Genomic DNA, 19,667 nt, shown 5'->3' with positions numbered 1-19,667 from the left:
GTATGTGGTTATGCATGGCTGTCTCATATCTAGAACAACTGAGACAGGCTGATTTCCGCCCTGAACCATTTTGTGGGAATGCTGTGCCTGATGCCTGAGGATGGCCGGGTACCTCCAGCAGTGCCTTCCCTGCACTCCCTCGGGCCAGCAACTGTGGGGAAGGAGGGCTTGGTGATGGGGAGGAGCTGCCAGGCAGAGGATGGGAGTTTTGGAAATTTACAGGGTGAAAGGAAGGATGTCCTGGGAATTCATGCATCCCCATTGTGCCAAAATGTTTCCCGAGCAGTGCTTGCCTGGTTGGCTCCATGTGTGCTGCCACTGCTCAGCCAGCTTCAGCTGTGCTCTTCCCCTTGTTTCCTAGCTGCCTGTTTTCAAGGGCTCCGTGGATTACACTCATTGTCAGTACAGCCAATTAGGGAGATTGTTTCTATTATTTCAGTGATATCTCACGGAAATAACATGCTCACAGACATGGCTTTCTCGCTCCTTCAAAGTCATGGCTTTGTCATCCGAATTTTAGCTCAGAGGTTTTTACTTAAGTACACTTATACACAATGACATCTGTAGGTCTGTCCCTCACGTTCCTGCAAATTCTTCATTTAAGCTTCCTTGTAGGAATGAAGGCAATAAATATTCATGTGTTTCTTCCTACCTTGATATGCTAATTCTGGTGTGAATGGTAATCAAGAAGCAGTTAAAAAAGATGACTGCCTTCTGGTATTATTTATCAATCCTGCACTGAAGTATTGGGCTGGGGGTGTGTGACAACGCCAGCTAAGGGTGATTTAACATGAATTGCTCTCTGGAGATCTCTCTTCTGCTTTTTGCATTGTATAAAAACATTTAAGATGACTAAATTCCTTATTTAGTGCCTCAGTGAGTTGTCTCAAATTAGGTGAAATCAGTTCTTCCTTTCCCACCTCTTTCCCAGCCTTCTAAATAGCGTACTGAATTCTCATGCTTCGAGTTGTGTGCCGAATAGTAGAATTGACTTCAGTAAGTTAGTTAAATGAAGCCTAAATGTTTGTAAGAGTAGTGCATCTTTTATAGTTACCAGCTTTATAATATAAACTGAAGTAAGAGTTCGTTTCTGAACAAGCTGGATGTTCAAGTTGGATGAATGTTCAAGGTGAATAATTTAGTGCTTCAAGCAGGGTCACAAAAATAGTTTCACAATATTGGGGAACTGCCTAAAAGGAACTTCAGACACTAAGATCCACAAGTTTTGTGTTGGAAAGCTTCATATTTGAAGAAACTGGGACAGAAACCTAGACTTTGCTGCTCATTTTTATCTCAAGTAGAGATCCAAGCAGATGCATTGTACCCAATATCAGTGAAACAGGTGGAAGTTTGGATGTGAATTTTGCACTGGGATTTGCAGAGATGGATTGATCTCTGCACAGAATATTATAATAAAAATGTAAAGAGTTACAACTTTTTCTCAGCCAATTGTTTGTACAGGCTGAAGATCTTAGGAATATTATTGACTACAGTGGCAGCTGGGACCTGCTATCTTCAGCACCAGGACACGACCGAGTTAGAAAAATAGCTGTGGCTCCAATCAAACCAGTCAAACCAAGCTAACCCACAAGATAAATGTCTGAAGGAAAGACAAAAGACAGCTTGAGCTACTTGCAAATCACTAACTCTCATCAGCATGTGTAAACTGTTACAACCCATACCACGTTTGCTATAAGATGTGTCATACAAATGGTCAAAATTATTATTATTATTATTATTTTTTTAGCATTTCAACAAAATTGTAAGTAACAGGAAGAATTGGAAAAACATGTAACCCCAGTGTAGCCAATTTCCCATATCACAAGCTGTTCCCCGTTCTTAATAAGTACGGAATGATGTCTATAACATCGACAAATCTTGACTCTGCTGAAGATCAAATGACCTTTGAATGTAAGGGGTTAAAAAGACCAGATGCCCAGAATTGACTTCATTGTAGATTCAAAGTGCTCAAAGCTAAAAGCTAAAAGACTGAGCATTGTCTTTTCTCATTTGATGTTGCAGGTCACCGAGGTTACATACTCCAACTATGTGAAAGCCCTATGAATATGAAGACTTCTTCCTTTTAGCTGCTTTGGTAGCAGAATAGCACATGGTTATAAATTACAATTTTCTTTTTCAAATGGCTAGAAAGACATGAAAATTTGAAACACTGATTCAAATAGGTCCAGTTTCAAACTGTTTGACATGGGAACTGTAGGGATTGTATTTAATTGGTGGAAGATGGCACTCCAATGATGTCAGTGTGGCTCAAGAACTTCAGCATCACCAGATGTATCCATAAACTGTAAACATCCTCTTTAATCTGTTTTCCCATCAGCACTGAGCAGGTTAAAGAAGAATATTTGCCTTGGTAAGCAGTCAAGAAATTTCCAGTCCATGAAAAGTGTTAGTAAACATTGTGTAAAATGTGTATTATAATTAAATATGATTTCTCTACCCTCTTCTATAATAGGTTTACTTTAAATGTATGATTATGTTTTTTAAAGTGTTTTCTGTTTGTGAGATTGATTGTTTGTCTGATCGATTAGATCAAATTTGTCACATGATATTTGATCCAGGCCTAGATTAGTAGGACCCAAATCATGAGGATGATGGAGGCTGCAGGATGCAAAACTATTTTTGTGCTTGCTCTTGAGCAGTCCTTGGGAAAGTGATATTCACTGCATCGGAGATTTATTCAGTCTCATTATTGCTATTTCACCCTGCTGCAAGCAGGGCTTGAGTGGGGAGGACTCTGAGAATGTGAGAATTTAATATTTCTCGTTAAAGATGTGCAGAGACAATAGAAGGAAGAGTGGGACCTCTGCCAGAGTTGTCAGAGGGAGAAAACAGGTCATTGATGCCTTCTATCAAAATGACAAGTCCCAGTAGGAGTTCCTCATCAGGGGCTGCTCAGGAGCCCTGGAAAGGTAGTCAATTTTGTTGATGACAGGGGTGATCACGAGCTGGCATTGTATCCACTGCACCCCCGCAACTGTACTGCTGTATGACCTGCTGGTGGGAAATGCACTGTACAAAGACAGAGGCTCCGCTGGCATGGTAGGAGTCCTGCAGAAGTTTAGAGATGTCAGAAAAGCACTGACAGCCTGTGCTTTTCAGATTTGGTAACCAGCTGATGCATGGCTTGTGTAGCTGCGCTCTGAGGATAGCACGCCTCTACATGCAGTTCTGCGGTGGTGAAGCCAGTTAAATGTATGCTTCTCATTTATATTGGTTTGCCTCGCTTCTGCTGAAGTTTGCATGTTTTTTATTACCCTTCTTCTTTCAGTAATCAGATTGTAAGAATTACTTCTGTTACAGCAAAATTCTTCTCTTTAACTTACAAATGTCATTTTCGCTCAGGCTGGCCCTCATATGCAGGTGAAAATCACAGCTGTTCCTGGCTGGCTACCCTCCGGGGAACCTGCTCTGTTATGGTGGACTAAAGGTGAGGGGCTTAAAACAACAAGACCAAGAGGGGAACTTTACAGATGAGGTAGCAAGGAGCTAAATTACCAACATACAGACAATTTCATTTGAGCTTTCAGTACACATTTTGGATCTTGATGCTTTAGGGCTATTCCCTGCTGTAGGCTACTCCCTGCATTGGTATTATCCAAATGTCACTGTCCAAAAGTTAGGTGCCTAGTCTAAGCTAGTTGACAACCTGCTTCTATACTCTACTGCCAATGGAGGGAAAGGAAAAGAGGGAGAGGGGATCCATCCTTCCTATTTTACACAGTTGGGCTTGACCCTCTCTGAACCATCTCATGCTTCTCTTCTTTATGAAAAGAAAGGGGGGCTGCATCATTTATAGTTACCGGAGTCTGAGCCTCAGCTTCACCACCCGTGTTGACTAGTCTGCAAAGATGGACTGTCTGATATTGGAAGGCTCCACAAAAAATCTAGTATGACTGTTGAAGATGGACTCATACTGGGGAGTGGTAGTACAGCTGAAATTTCATCTGTAATCATTTTTTCTTAGATGTAATGCAGGCTTGCACATCTAAAATGCTTTCTAGGTTCTGGCCTCATTGCTGTCTTCATGGGAAATTTTTACACCTCAAATGTGTTCTCCCTAGACACAAAAAGAATGGTTTCTCTGTAATGTGTGATGACACATTTCTCTAGAACTGAAATGAGTGTTTTACTCAAACAAGACTCTGCTAAACAAATCAGTCTTCCTCTTTGAAAAATGGGCAGTTATTAGTAAGTTATTTGTGCGAATGTCCCAGCCATAATCCATTTTCTTTATCATTTTAACTTGATCAATAGCTCTTCATTAGTGCTCTTAGATCATTAGGATGTGCAGCAGGTTATGCTAACTGGCTGGGAGGCTAGATATAGAAGCTGGCACTGAATGAAACTCATATGGTCACTGCTTACTACACAGGCAGCCAAGAGGGCATTGACCAGCAGTATGTAAATTGCTTAACGCTTCTTTAAAAAGCAGCACATCTTTTCTGGGTGCAAATACCTGTTCCTCTCAGTCCAAATGAACTCTTGCTTTTCACTCCATCAGCAGTGTGACTGTTCCCTTTGCAAAACTTGGTTAGAGGGGTCATGCATTTTCATACAAATCCATGGGATTTTTGAGTGCTGAATATACCTAGATGTCACCATCTACCTTGTAATGCTTCAATCCAAAAGAAATATGGGAGCACAACTTTCATGAAGGCATGAACAAAAAGATTTATTTCACCTTTAGAAGTCAGATGTCCAGTTAAAACTAGTTGTCTTTCTTCGTCTAATTAACAGAAAGAGAGCCATATCTAGGACCCTTCTGAGACACATACTATAGAGTAATAGAAGTCACTGTTTGGAATTACCTTTCTCTCTATAGATTTTGGAGCTGAATTCTACCCCTGCTTTCCATTGTTTTCGCCTTGATGTCAGTGGGAAGTTGGGTGTTGATGTAGAAATTATTCACCTAAATAACCATATGGATCTAGGTCTAGTTGGAGAATTTTGCTTGATTGTGTTTGTGTCTGTGAAAGCTCACAAGTGTCATCATACCTTTTATTTTCATAGGGCAGAGGAGAAAATTTTCTGAATAAATCCTTTCCTCAGATAAATACTACAATCAGCTGATCACTCATACTTGTGTTCTAAATCTTCATAGCCTCAGTTCTAGTCTTTAATGTATATTTAGAATCACATATTTATTGTATTTCTTCTCTTGCCTTTAGAATGCCAAGCACACTAATAGAACTATATGAATAATAAATCATAATACTATTTATCATCCAAATTGTTATCGTTTAGAAATTTTCTCTCAAGTGTTTCTTCTAGAATTCTATTCAGCTCTCCCTGATGACACATTTGGATGAACATTTTTCAACCGTGAATGCCTAAAGTTAGTCAGCTAGACCTATATTTAGGCACAAAAATGAATGACCTGATTTTCAGAGTTGCTGATTACCTATTTTGATGCATTAATATGAATTTAACAGCTTAGCTCTAGGTGCCAAAGTTTTAAGAATGTCGTGTTTCTCTCTTTTTTTTTTTTTTTGCTGTGCACAACTTGTCTATCAAACCGCAGAACACATGCAGAATTAAATTGCTAATGAATTATGACAATATGCCATATAAAAACAATGTTACATTGATTCATTTATTTGTTTAGATGGTTACGCAGGCTAATTTTATGCACAAAGTCCACGATGAAAGCTGATGTGTAGTGATTTGAGCAGAAAAGCATGTATTTCTCCCATTTCATATCAAGACAACGGTGAATTCTGTGTGAAGAAAGCACATCCTTTGTTGTTTTTTTTTTTTGTCATATAACAAAGAGAAATATAATCTGAAGACATTCTGTTCATTCAATCAGAAAAGCAAATTTAGTTTATCCTGACAATTTTCATTATGTTAAAAATGAGGGAATACTGGATACTGCACAATAAATTGACGCATATTGTAAAACAAATGCCTTTTGGAGAACATTAAGAGCCATATGTTCATTTTAGAGATATATGGAGACACTTTGAAATATGGCTTCCTTGTTGTTTAAAGACCCAATTCATCAAAGCACATGGCTACTTTCATTAAAGGGTCATAACCACTTGCTTAAGGGCATTGTTGAATAGAGACCTAATAGCCTGATTTGCTACACCTTGCCCAGCTGGGTTTGAGAAGGTCCCCAAACTACTTTGAGGACACCCAAGACTACTTACAGAATAAGGACTTTTGAACTGTAGAGAAACGGCAGGATCTAAACTTTAAACATAAGTGTAATAAATACCCTTTCTTTAGGGTGTTGCCCTTTTTTTCTGGTTTTATATTCAGTTCTTCTTGATGTGCAAAAGGGTTTTGTGCAAAGAAAGAGATGAAATGAGGATCAGCTCCTAGGTTTCCTCATCTTTCAGCAGCTGGTCTCTGGGCCCTGATCCAACAATGGAGAGACTCCTGTGAACCACAGGGGCAGTGGGGCCAAGATCCCATTTACTGTCTGCAAAAAAATTCAGGAGAACAGCTGGAATACAAGTAAGCTGAAGGAGTACTACATAGTTCCACCTGACATTGTATTGATAGCAGGTGGTAAATGCCTGACTATTGCAGAATAAAACATACAGTCCCTTCAGCATCAGCAGCTGTGTGATCACTGGGGAGTTGTTTGGTTACATGTGCTTTTTTCACATCTGTCATTTTAACTAAATTGGTGATCTAAATGAATAGTGTCATGCACAGGAACATTACATGGATTTATGACAGCTGAAATGTATAGCACCTAGAGGATTTGGGGTCCATGAAGCAGTGAATGGATTTCAGAACAGCATCATTTTCATCTGTGGTAGATATAACCTTGATCCATTATTCATCATGCTATGCAAAAGAGAATTACGCATTGGGTTCACAGGGCAGTCTTCCGGCATTTCAGAAGGAAGAAAAAGGAGTTTAAGAGGAAGATTTATACATTTATGTTTGCCTGTGTTTATGATGTTAGCAAGACAAGTCCAATTTCCTCCTAATTAGATTATAGCAGGTGCAAGTAAATCCAACAGAAGGAAAGCTCCTTGTACAGTATCTATACAGCATTTGGTGTGAGCGTAGCATCTCTCTCCCGTGCTTTTCCCTCTTTATGGTCTGACATCCACAAAGTGCCTTGCCAGTGGCTAGCAGTGTTGTTGGGCTCGGCGAGGTGGCTTCACCCAGGCTTGGATAGCATAGCTGAGTGTAGCTGAACCAGCTGGGGAAATGAGTCAAGTTTTAAGATCCATTTCACAGTATGCCATGTTCTTCTGAGAGCTGGGTTGCCTTGGGTACTCCCATTTCCATTCCTGCACACCTTGTTTCATGGAGGCTTGGATCGATTGCTGTCACCCATGTAGGAGGCGTCGCAACCCTTGCCACTTCTCTACTGCTGGTCCTGCCCCATATTCCACATTTTCCTGGAACCAAAGAGGTAGTGAACAAAGGGTAGCACATCCTGGATGCAAACACTGCTTCCTCTAGGCATTTCCTCTGAGGTGGGGAGTACCATGCATTCTGCAGTCTTACTGAATGATGTCTCCAGCAAAGTGATGCAGCCGGATGCAGAACCCTCTGCCAGTGTTGTGCCACAAGCTGCCAGAACTCATCTGTCAGAGACTTCAGGTTCTCCTGGTATCTATAGATGGTGAGAGTTACTCCCCATTTTTAAGCAACACATGGAGCAGTGTTCCTTCCATTAAAATCAAAACTAGTGAGTTGAGAAAATAACTGCATTTTAAAGGTGAAGGGAGAGACTTTCATAGAATCATAGAATCATAGAATATCCCGAGTTGGAAGGGACCCATAGGGATCATCAAGTCCAACTCCTGGCACCACACAGGTCTGCCCAAAAGTTTAGACCATGTGACTAAGTGCACAGTCCAATCACTTCTTAAATTCAGACAGGCTTGGTGCAGTGACTACTTCACTGGGGAGCCTGTTCCAGTGTGCACCCACCCTTTCGGTGAAGAACCTCTTCCTGATGTCCAGCCTAAACTTCCCCTGCCTCAGCTTAACACCATTCCCGCGGGTCCTGTCACTGGTGACTACGGAGAATAAGTCACCTGCCTCTCCACTCCCCCTCATGAGGAGGTTGTAGACTGCGATGAGGTCCCCCTTCAGCCTCCTCTTCTCCAGGCTGAACAGGCCAAGTGACCTCAGCCGCTCCTCATATGTCTTCCCCTCTAGGCCCTTCACCATCTTCGTCGCCCTCCTCTGAACACTCTCCGACAGTTTTACATCCTTTTTGTACTGTGGTGCCCAGAACTGCACACAGTACTCGAGGTGAGGCTGCACCAGCGCAGAGTAGAGCGGGACAATCACTTCCCTCGACCGACTAGCAATGCCGTGCTTGATGCATCCCAAGATGTGGTTGGCCCTCCTGGCTGCCAGGGCACACTGCTGGCTCATATTCAACTTGCTGTCAACCACAACCCCCAGATCCCTCTCTGTGGGGCTGCTCCCCAGCATCTCATCGCCCAGTCTGTACATATAGCCAGGGTTGCCCCATCCCAGGTGCAAGACCTGGCACTTGCTTTTGTTAAACTTCATGTGGTTGGTGTTTGCCCAGCTCTCCAATCTGTCCAGATCTCTTTGTAAGGCCTTTCCACCCTCATCAGAGCCCACAACTCCTCCAAGTTTGGTGTCGGCGGCAAATTTGCTCAAAACTCCTTCTAGTCCTACATCCAAATCATTTATAAAAACATTGAAGAGGACTGGCCCTAAAATGGAGCCTTGAGGGACCCCACTAGTGACCGTCCGCCAGCCAGATGTGGCCCCATTTACCACAACCCTTTGAGCCCTGCCCGTCAGCCAATTGCTCACCCATCGTATGATGTTTTTGTTTAGCTGTATGCTGGACATTTTGTCCAATAGGATCCTATGGGAAACCGTGTCAAAAGCTTTGCTGAAGTCCAAAAAGATCACATCAGCTGGTTTCCCTTGGTCGACTAGATGGGTGATATTATCATAAAAGGAAATCAAATTTGTTAGGCAGGACCTACCCCTCATGAACCCATGTTGGCTGGGACCAATGACTGCATTGTCCCCCAGGTGTGCTTCAATAACTTCAAGGATCATCCTCTCCATAATTTTACCAGGCACTGACATGAGACTGACAGGCCTGTAATTGCTAGGGTCTTCTTTCTTACCCTTCTTGAAAATTGGCACAACATTTGCCAGCTTGCAGTCCAATGGGGCCTCTCCAGATTCCCAAGATCATTGAAAAATAATTGAGAGAGGTCCCGTGAGGACGTCAGCCAGCTCTTTAAGTACCCTGGGATGAATTCTATCTGAACCCATGGACTTGTATGGATCCAGGTGGAGCAGCAAATCCTGCACACGTTCAGGGTCGATTGGGAGTTTGTCATTCCCACCATCATGGTCCTCCAGCTCAGGGTACCCTGGGTCCCGAAGTCCGTCATCAGTGTTGAAGACAGAGGCGAAGAAGACATTAAACATCTCTGCTTTGCCTATGTCATTGTCTGTGAGGAGACCCTCCCCATCTAGTAGAGGACCTATGTTTTCTTTGGTTCTCCTTTTTCTGTTCACATATCTAAAAAAAACTTTTTATTGTCTCCCACACACATGGCCAGCTTCAACTCTAGTTGGGCTTTGGCCACACGAATTTTCTCCCTACAAACACAAACAGCATCCCTGTATTCATTCCTTGTCGCCTGACCCTCCTTCCAGCAGCCGTACACTTTCTTTTTTCGCCTAAGCTCCAGTAGAAGTTCCCTGGTCAGCCAGGCCGGCCTTCTGCCCTGCTTGCCTGCCTTCCGATATTTTGGAATCGCCTGATCTTGTGCTTTTAGGAGGCAGTGCTTAAAGATTGACCAGCACTGATGGACGTCAATACCTTCAAAAGCAGTTTCCCAGGGGACCTTGCCTTCAAAAGCAGTTTCCCAGGGGACCTTGCTGACTAGTTCCCTGAGCAGCCTGAAGTCTGCTTTCCCCATATCCAAGGCTGAATTTCTACTGAATTTTACTGAATTTACTGAATTTGAATTTCAGGTACTGAATTTCTACTTTTATTCAGAGTTTAAAACCTGGTTTATAAGGAAGGTGAAGATACATTTTTTAAGTAAACAACTGAAGAGATCAGATCTCTAAGTATGAGATTCTGTTTGATGCTAACGATGTTATTTAAAAACTGCCATTGAAACAGAAAATGTAGCAGATTAATTCATGATAATTATAGAGAAATGCACAGAATCATTCATTATAACGGACTTAATAATTTTTGTGGGCAAAAATGAACTATTCTGATGTCATAGAATGTATTTGTATGGGAACAAGGTTTATTTCTGTATAAATACCATTTTTACCACTGCTTCAGATTCCTAGTGAGATTGTGATGATAAAGCAGTGCAAATTCTGTCACGAACTGGCAGAAACCAGCCTGGCAGGAAATTCCAATTCCAATGGCAGCCTTCCACAGGCTATTGGAAATTAGCTGCTGTTCTGCTAAAACAGTGATTGGGAGTATGTCTTATGGGAAGATGATTGAGTTTTTAATACGTAGAGGTGCAGATGGGTCCTTGTCAAGCTTATGACATGACACTCATTTACCTTCAGGGAGAAGCTGAAATCCAAACTGTAAAGAAAAAAACAGGTTCCACAGCCAAAATCTGTGAAAAAAAAACATATCTTTTGCAGTTACTCCTTTTGACTATTTAGAAAGGCATGCAAAAAGATGCATTTACAGCAATTAATGGCTAGATAGGTCAATGTTATAATTTTTTTTTTTTACACCCACATTTCTCACTGCTCGTCTTTCCTTTTTACTCTCATTCCTCTGGTGCTACACTCTTACCTGTTTTTGATACGTGTTTAGAGAAATTGCTCCAGACTTGTCTACATAGAGATCTATTAATATCTATTCATTCTCTAGGCGGGTGCTCCAATTCCATAGTTGGGGTGTTGTTTTCAAATTAGCCTACTTCAAGTCAGGGTGGACTAAACTATTCAAGAATCAGTCACTCATATTTTGAAATAAGAGAGCCCATGCAAAGAATGATTGAGGAGAGTCTTATTTTTCTTTAAGTTGACAGTGTCTCAGTCTAAATACACTGTTGTGTAAACAGGCCCCCGGGAACATGCCATATGTTCTGAATTACATTTGCAAGCTTTTGTGAGTACTCCAACTCACGTTCATGTGCAATTCAACCTATAGCAATTCAAGATGTTATCACTTCCCCATCCTTCTCTGCTGTTTATCACAACCACTCTGTCAGAAGTTCCTGCTGGGGCGGCAGATATCAGACAGGAGCATGTGCTCATTCAAGTCTCACCGCTCGTGTTCACAGGGCACCATCTTAGCACAAACCCAGTTTCACTAACGGGTTAAACTGGGCTGTGAACTGGAATGGGGGTGAGGGCTCATACTGTGTTCCTTTGACTCTATTGAGGGGGCTCTGTACTGTTGCAGGGGGGCAGCTGGGTGCAACACCATCTTCTGCTGGTGCTGATTAACCAGGCACAGAGACTTGTCCAAAGATGCCTGAGAGGTAACGTGGCTCAGCAGTTCACCCTTGGGTCTCTGCATTAGAGACTTTCCCCTCTGTTGTATGAATGACCTTGTATTGTGTATGTGATATTTTTCTGTAAAATATGAATTTATAACTTGGCAAAATTCAATCAGATTTCTCTTGAGCTCAGCAAGAAACATTTTTCAGCCCCTGCACTAGGTTCATTTGATTGCTGGGTTCCTTCTGAAAGCCAGTGAGGCTTTTCACAATTCTGCCGAAAAAACAGCATTCAGGAGAACTGTCTGTTCTCCTTTAACCTCGTTCTCAAAGCAATAGCAACAAAAAATTGTTCTGGTCCTCTTGAGTCTTAGAAAAACATTAGGGCAAACACTGAACTCAGACATTTGAAATTTGGCTTTATTACAAAAGGCTGAAAATGAGGCATTTGCCCTTGTAAATGTGTTAATACAGGGGTCGTTACCTATGCTCTCTGCGCGACTGGATTAAACTCACTGCAGCTGAGGATGGATTGGACTAATAAACTCTGGAGCCTGTAGAAAGCCTACAGTACTCTTAACAGCAGGGAAAACAATCAGAATGCATGTTATAGTGTGAGCAGTATTGTAGGAAAGCTTTCCTTGCTCAAGGCTCCCCAGGGTGGGGAGAGGGTGGGCTGCTTGGGCCACACTATTTTCTTCAGACTTCCTTGCTTCATTCATCTCAAAAGTTGAAAACAGGTATGCTAATTTGTTCTGAGAAGCAGGCTGAGTGGCATAATAGCAACTGCAGGTGACACAGCCTATCCCATCCTGAGATTTGCAGATATCTGGCTTGCCACTTTTGTTAGAGTTCAGGTCAATCAGCTACAGAGAATATCTCTGAGCGTGTCCCTCCTCCACTGTGCCCAGGATGCACATTCTCCTGTGCTCCATCTATTTATTTCAAGGAGAACAAGGTTGCTCTGGCATTGCTTGCAGTTGCCATTATGCAAAGTGTCTATCTGGTCAGAATGTATTATTGTGTCCATAGTAAAGCCCAAAGCACATGTCTGTCTACAAGTAGAGCAAAACAAAACAGATGAATAGTTTATAAAACCAAATGAGCACTTTCTTTTCTAGGGTCAATCTGGGTGTGAGCTCTTTTTTTTTCTTTTTTTTTCCTTTTTTTTTTTTCACTAATTCCAGAATGATGAATGTAGCTGAAAAGAATACTCATGCAAATAGCTGCTCATCTATTCTGTTGGATCATACTCAAGTCCCTGTGTAGTCTATCTCATGTATGAATGCATCACGTCTATGCCACATGATATCGGGCTGTTTGAAGATGCAATGACCACACCTTGATCCTGGATATATGAATGCTCTGGTGGTAACAATGCTCCAAGCAGGCTCAGTAGGTGTAGAGAAGGTGTAACTCTGTGTGTGTGCCACAGGAAAGGCATGAGAATATTCTCCTTGCTGGGAGCCAATGAGGCCTTTGAAATGCATGTTAAGGGCCTCCTTGGGGTTATATAATATTAATGTGAAAATATTCATGATGCTAATGGCTAAATGAAGTTGTAGCTGTATCCAAACGATAGTCTATAGGTTTCTTCATTTCTTATTCCAGCTCCAGGTATTTTCCATATTGTCTTCATTGTGATATCTGGCTGAAGATGAAGATCTGAAGGAGGACCTATTGCTACCATGCCAAGAAGATTTTGCCTTTTAAGAGCATGTGGTCACTAACATTTTTGGTGCACTTGAACATATTGCACTTTACATTGTTTAAGTAAAAAGGGGGGAGATCTTTTTGTATCCGTGAGAAGGAAAGTATTGGTACAACTTCTACGAAAAATCACTTTTTGCATTTACCTCCTTAGGGTGGTGAAGGCAACCCTGTGCTGAGATACAAGATGAGTAGAAAGAGTAAGAAGAAGAGGACCAGATAGGATGAGTGGTGCAGTTGATAAGATAGAAGGAAGGGATGCCATCCAGAGGGACCTGGACAGGCTTGAGAGCTGGGCCTGTGTGGAGCTCATGAAGTTCAGCAAGGCAGGTGTAATGGTTTTAAAAGGCAAAAGGGATTTGGATTAGATATAAGGAAGAAATTTTTCACTATGAGGGTGGTGAGGCACTGGCACAGGTTGCCCAGAGAAGCTGTGGATGCCCCATCCCTGGAAGTGTTCAAGGCCAGGCTGGGTGGTGTTTAGAGCAACCTGGTCTGGTGGAAGGTGTCCCTGCCCATGGCAGGGGGTTGGAACTAGATGGACTTTAAGGTCCCTTCCAGCCCAAACCATTCTGGGCTTCCATGATTCTATGATTCAGTGATGACCACAACATTCAGATGTGGCTTTATTATGGGGGAGAAGACTTTTTGTTTCCTATCCATTAACTCAGCACAGCAGGGAACGTGCGTATTGAGCCATGTGGTCATGAAACACTTGCTGCCTGCTGCATGGACCAGCCACATTTCTCATTCATGGAGCAGCTGGGGCCATCGGTGCGTGAGTCTAGTGCTGCTCTGTGAGCTGACAGAGGCAGCAGTTTGCCTGGAATGTGCCGAGTCATAAAAGCAGCTGGGAGCCTTCCCTTTGGCCAAGTGGCTGTATTTATATTCACCATCCAGAGGCATGTGCAAGCATTAGAGAAGTGGCTTTTGTTTTATTAATAAAGGTCTTGTTGTTCAAAGGGGTGGAATGTTTTGGGATCTGCAATACGGTGGTATGTGGAGCAGATGTTTCAAGAACCTTTCTGGATTAAGTCTTTATTATATGGGTGCCTGTGAGTGTTGGGTTTGGAGTCAGTGGCTCAGACCATGACCGCATGTTCCTCTGTTCCCTGAGACTGAGGACATAAGTATGAATGACAAGTCTTTCTGAAGGCATAGTGATTCTCATCACTGGATGTGGATTTAGAGGGGAAGGGACAGGAACTAAAACACAAGATTCAGAGCGTTTCGATTGCAGTGTACTAAAGAGCTAAAAAAATAGCAGCTTGGGTGAGAAGAGAACTGTTACTAGGTTGGAGTCTTTCCTAACTGTGCATTGAATTTTACTTCTGAAAATCAACTTATCTTCAATGTAATACTGAAGTGAATAATTCACTTCAACTTCTTTCTGGCTCTATTTCCAAGATGCCTTTTGATGGAGCAGTTATCTGTTGTCAGCAATAACAAGCCCCCTGCCTTGTCATTGCTCCAGGTTATGGTTGAACAATTATTCTTTCTCTTTAAAAGCATTTTCATGACGGTTTCTCCTGCCTTTATACATGTGGTTAACCCTCCATGCAAATGTATCTTAATCTGAGTGCAAAAACACACCTCTTTCCTAGCCTTGCTGTCCTTTGACCCTTCTCATCCCAAATGTTTTCTTCTGCCCTTCTTTATCATGCTGTATGAATATACCCCACTCTCTGGATTTATTATTGTTTCTCTTAATGAAGTAGTTATTACATTTTCTTTAATGTCCTTGCAGTGGGATTTCATTCTTACTCTCCATATCAGCATAATTTGGCACTGCTGTCCATATCTCATATATACACATTTATGTCTCCTCTAGGTTTTGCTTTTCATGAATTTTGATGTTCTCTAACAAAACGTACCAGTTTTTGTTTATGCTCTCTCTTTTATGCCATGCTTTCTCTGTTCTGCTCATTGTCTTCCTGTTCTTACAGAACAGGACTACATTTCCCTGATTTCTTTTGGCGTTGAACTCACAGGCAGATTATGACTAGACATAATTAATTTATCCAAGAGTCTCTAGGTTGCTTTGTTTCAAAAAGTAACAAGCTCTTCTGCCAAGCCAGAGAATCTGTTGTTAATCATTCCTCATCCTTCTGTCTGGCACATACCTCACCTGCTGTCTTCTTCTGCTTAAGTCTTTCTTCTTTGACATTGTAGGTAATCTTTTTTTTTTTTTTTTTTTTTTTTTTTCAGTTTTGGCAGCTCAATCAGCTCAGCTTATGTCAGTGGCATTTTTAAAGCTGTAAAGGAAATTTTGCCCTCTCTGCAGATAGTACTTTGTGCCTTTTTCTGCTACAGAAAGATTCCCCTTTCTTACAGTCTTGTAAAACTGAGACTCATCCTTACTAAAACCTTTTTTAAACTAGGAGATAGCATTTCTCATACTCTTTCTTACTTTGGACATAGCCCAGAGGGATGGCTTTTAAAACACTAACCTGACATGCTACTGATAAAGGGATTAAATGAAAGTATTTGCATAATGGCTTCCAAAAAGATGGTCTTTTTGATAGGTGACACCAAAGTACATTGCATAAGCACATGAATCTCTTAGAGGGGAAAAAGAGCAAGTAATATGTAAAGTGATTAGCACAGTAGAATAGGGCTATATCTGACAATGATCTTGGGAAATAGTAGGATTTTATGGTGTCAGTTGTTACGTAATATCTTACCAAAGAGGGCTGCCCACCCTGACCTTCTTGTTTCACTACATGATGATCCTATAACCAAAGAAGCCCAAACTAGTTAGATTCAGGAAGAACTATTTTGCAATCACCTTTAAAAAAGAAAAAAAAAAGAAAAAAAAGAATATTATCTGTTATATTCTTGTGTCACAGGATGAATTTGAATTAATATTTTTTTTTTTTTCTGTCTTTTTGGCTTCAGAAATACATATTTTGGTGGGAGGGGGGATTTTACAAACTTTAGGCCAGCTTTTCTAAATCCACAGTATACAGGGAACCGGACGACAGGCACTGGAATGCTGATTCCACGAGGCTTGGTGTCTTATCGCGTCTGCAGGCGAAGAGTGGAAACGTTTTTACATTAGACTTGCAAAACGTAAGGTGCAGTGCAGTACTTTCTGAACTGTTCTGTCAGGTTAACACAATTAGACACTAAATCCCATTTTGAATCTTCTTGGTTTTAATTTTTGTTTGTTTTGTAAGAAAGTACACCATAAGCCTGTCCTGGGAATGTCCTGAGCAGTTCAGAAACAATATGAGATTGTCACATAAGCTTTAATAAATATATGAGTTCATGATGATTTGATAGTTGGAACCAAGATGCGTAACCTACATTCAATTCTTCATCCTGTCATTGGCCTGCTAAGCTAACTGAGACAAGGTATATCTTTGTGCCTTTAATTCTGCATGTGTAATTTGGTTCCTGTTCCTGTAATAGATAAGTGCCTCTTATTCTTGTTAATGCATTTGATGTCAACATGTGCCTCTGAGGCATGGAAATACTCCCTTTTCCATATGTAGATGGGTTATATTCATACCACCAAGTATGATCAAATAGTATTTGACTCCAAAGACTTCAGACTGAGCCAGCAGTTTTGGACAGCAGATGATCTGAATCACCTATCTCTGCTGAATGATAATCACAATAATCCCTGCAGTAATAAACATAATGGCTAAGTTAGGCTGGGTTTGAGAAGAGCTCTGCTGAACAGGCCTCTGAGAGAATAAAGTTTTTGTTTCTTTTCTTTGCAAAAGCATTTTGGTGTCTAACTCCCTCTGAAATCAAAGAGAAGGTCTGTGCCCAAGGGACTTTGCCCCGGATTGCCCACTAGGTCTGTTGCACAACAAGGAAGTAATGGTGGGTGCAGCTCTTCAAAGAGAAAATTCCCGTATTTATCTTTCTTTCTTTTTTTTTTTTTTCCAGGTGGAAATTCCTAAATAAGTGCAAGCTTCCTTTATGGCATGTAAACAAAGTTTCTCTCCTCTAAAATGCAGACAGAAAGCCTGACTTATTTTTCAGATGAAGGGTGTTTCATTGATCTAAAGATACTTACATGTACTAGTAATTTTGCCTAGACTAAGAAGAAAAATGTAGATCCCCATTGTCTCTGTGAGACAATGTACAAACAGGTATACAAGAGAAATTGCCAAAGACTGATTAGCTATCATTGCTTGGCTAATATTTGCTTCCTTTATCGGGACTGGCTCTCATGGTTAAAAGAAAAAATGTCGAGAAGCTGTTATGTGAGCTTTGCAGTTCATTTGTGGTACTGGTCTCTGGAAGGAACAGAGGCTCACTGTTATTTCAGAAAACAGGTTTTTCTCCTGATTAGAGATCCAGGCTCCAAACTCACAAGCTGTGTCTATGCTATCTATCCAAATCTGCCTTTAAATCTGCATTCGCCTGCTACACACTGGAGCTTGCAAGTGTGGCTGCCTGTGATGCCAGGTTGTCATCTCTGTAGCCAGCAGGACTCCAGGTGCCTTAGCAAGGTCAGTGGGCTTGTGCGTGCCATAGCCAGCTGTCTTCAAGCAGTTTGCAGGCTTCCAAGGGGCTGCCGTGTGGGTTGGGAACGGAGCATGCAGCTTGTTCACTGTCTATAAAACCATAGAATCACGAAGGTTGGAAGGGACCTCCGAGATCATCTGATCCAACCATCACCCTACTACCAATGTCACCCACTAAACCATGTCCACGTGCACCACATCCAACCTTTACTTAAACACCCCCAGGGACAGTGACTCCACCACCTCCCTGGGCAATCCGTCCCAGTGCCTGACTGCTCTTTCTGAGAAGAAATGTCTCCTCATTTCCAACCTGAACCTCCCCTGGCACAACTTGAGGCCATTCCTTCTAGTCCTATCACTAGTTACCTGTGAGAAGAGGCCGACCCCCAGCTCCCCACACCTTCCTTTCAGGTAGCTATAGAGAGCAATAAGGTCTCCCCTGAGCCTCCTGTACGTATGTATAGGTGCATCTGTACCGTCAGGCCGGTTTCCCTATTCCTGGTATTAGGCTCTCCCTTGAGGCTACATCTATCCTGCTAAATGTCTCTGTCCCTGGGAATGAGGCCTGATTTTAAGGAAAAGTGATGCGGGGTGGTCTGTTTGCACCCTGCTCTGAGCTTACTCGTTACAGCAGCCTGCTTGTTTCCCTCATATCCAAGTGAAGAAGCACTTGTCCTTTTGGGTCTTTTCTGGGCCCTTTTGGTCTAACATCTGAACATAACCTGAGACTTGGGTTGCAGCCCATCAGAGCAGTATTTCCTAACAAGGGATGTGCCAGGATGGCAGGTATTTGTCAGAACAAGACCTGGGTGGACAGCATTGGAGGGCTGGTTAGGACCAAACAGGGTTGATAAGGAACAAACCCTCATCAATAGCACCTTTTGGTCTGTTTCCAGGATGTCCTTAGTTTTGTTTGGAGAAGATTAGTTCATTCACACAAAGAGACTATCTGGGAAAGAAGTGGTGGTTATGCAATATCAGAATACCACAATCTGAGAGTAAACCAGGATTTAGCATAGGCTTACTGGTTGCCTTCAGTATGTATGTGCTGTTTTGCACCTGAACTCTGCTCTGGAGTGTGCAAAGCGTTTTTCTTGCGGTGCAGAGAATGGTTGGTAGCCTATAACTGCTATGATGTGAGCCAGTGTGCTCCTTTTGGATAGGGGCTCAGGGCTTCAGCCCTTATGAAAACACTAACGACAGCTTAGGTCTCTCCATTCCCTTTAAAGAACTGTGATTTACCCCAGGAAAGCAGATTGCTATAACTTGGGAGGAAGAGGCCTGGATTTGGTTTCTTGCTTTACCACCATGGCTCTGGTTCTTTGAGCTTAGACACTATTACATGCCTTCCAGGTCTTGTCTACCTTACATTAAATTATTAGCTGTACCATGAAATCCTCCAGTGGAAATGCCACTTCTGCTGTGAAAAGTGTTTTTGCAAGAACAGATTATATCTGTGCCCTACAAAATAAGCTACTCAAAAAGATGCTGCTGCCAGCTTCATGAATCTATTGGGGGCTTAAGCTTATGCAAAACGGTGGTTAAAAACATCACTCATAATGGACTTCATTGCTCTGAAGACTTTCCTAGTATGGATCTACCATAAGCCTCATTTTTTTTTCCATTTGTAAACTGGAGCTGATAATGCTGTGATTGCAACAAGAAAGCTGTTCCAGACATGTTTCACATGAGGTAGTACTGCTGCTCCTGCTCTTACTGCTGCCTTCCAGTGTTTGAAAATAAGGGTCTGCCAGCCGCTTTCTCCACTTGCACACCACTGCAGCCACTGAACACACAGTGGCCAGAATGAAGAAGGAAACTGCAAATGCTTCATGACGATACAGGCACTGGCACAGGAAGGGACAACAGGTGACATGTTTTGGTCTAGGGACCTCTTGGCTTCTTTGGCAAGAGCAGAGACATGGTCATCTTCTCTGTCCCAAATGGAAAATTCCTCACAAGCTAATTTTCAGACATCTACAAAGTCTGGGGAGTAATTTTAATTTCTGTTTTGCTGGATGCGGGCTTGAGGGCTCAC

At 42.0% G+C, this 19,667-nt stretch overlaps 1 protein-coding gene across 1 annotated transcript in view; it reads left to right on the top strand.

Moving 5' to 3' along the window:
- The first annotated feature begins 13,057 nt into the window (after positions 1-13,057).
- Positions 13,058-19,667, top strand: part of OLFM4 (olfactomedin 4) — a 32,043-nt gene continuing 25,433 nt past the window's right edge. The window contains exon 1 of the mRNA XM_080577009.1: positions 13,058-13,231. The gene's annotated coding sequence lies outside the window, so the exon portion shown is untranslated. The remainder of the gene's footprint in view (positions 13,232-19,667) is intronic.

The sequence above is a fragment of the Anser brachyrhynchus genome, assembly GCF_964034855.1.
Source record: "Anser brachyrhynchus genome assembly, chromosome: 1".
NCBI lineage: Eukaryota > Metazoa > Chordata > Aves > Anseriformes > Anatidae > Anser > Anser brachyrhynchus.
This window is presented reverse-complemented; position numbering and strand designations above follow the sequence as displayed.